This window comes from Macrosteles quadrilineatus, unplaced genomic scaffold, assembly GCF_028750875.1.
Source record: "Macrosteles quadrilineatus isolate MER2022 unplaced genomic scaffold, UCM_ALF_1.0 Scaffold_4__1_contigs__length_99947679, whole genome shotgun sequence".
Taxonomy (NCBI): Eukaryota; Metazoa; Arthropoda; class Insecta; order Hemiptera; family Cicadellidae; genus Macrosteles; species Macrosteles quadrilineatus.
In genome coordinates, this window is record NW_026542597.1 from 39,261,072 (window position 1) to 39,262,109 (window position 1,038).

A 1,038-nucleotide genomic window follows, 5' to 3' on the forward strand; every position below is an offset into this window, starting at 1 on the left:
TGTCTTCCATTTGTGAGCTATGTTTCAAGTTTCAAGTCTCTAGCTCATCGGGAAATTAGTATAAAATTGATTGAAAAGTTTGTACCGGACAAGAAAGCAAGCTAATAAAAGAGTGAAAATTTGAAAACGTACGTTTTCATGTCCCTGGCCTTTTACTTCGTAGATACTGGATTTGTAGTTTATTATTATGTAATTTAATATTTTTTGGGACGGGGGCAACATGTTACACACATTTATTTGGTTTTAAATAGGTTCTAGGTATTTTTTTCGTATTTTTAAAGTCTCGAAATTCACGACCATGACGTGTCCCTAGGGTACATTTTCCAACTTTCACGCTGTTTTTAGACTAATTATTCATGCCGAAATATATAAAGCCATATTTTTATGTCATCAATGGTTATTAAACTTACAAAAAAGGAGCATATTATAATTTTATTGTCATTGCAAACTGACTACCATGACAAAATAAGTCTGTCCCTCGATTTGACGTCACGACCATTTGGGAAAAATTTTCAACTTTGGAGCACAACAGTGGCAAGCCTGGCGTCGATGGAGTCAGTTGGTTTTAGAGACTAGTTCGGGGTGTACGTCAGGATTGTAGTGCCGGTCGTTTCGAGTTGAAAGGAGGAATTACAAGATTAATAAAGGAAAGATTGTGTTTTTTGTAATTTTGGTGTGTCCATGACCGTACGTAGTCATTCGATGAAGTATACATGGTGTTAATTTTTGTTTATAAGATATTTCAATTGCTAGATTAACCTAGAAGTCCACTTTGTATCCTCGAACATGAGGTGCAGGGCTACCGCCAGAACAGAGCCAAATAACACGTAATTTCACGACCAAAGTTTCACGACCATCGCGGGGTTTTTCACGACCATCGCGGGGTTTTTCACGACCAATCCAGCCTTATGGATTATAGTGTGTTTGGTCGTGACAATAACTTTTTTTTTTTTTTTTTTTTTTTTTTTTTTTGGGGGCTGGGGTAATGGCATACCCCTGGCTACTTCGGCCTGGAGACCTTTTGTAGCACCCTTTAAT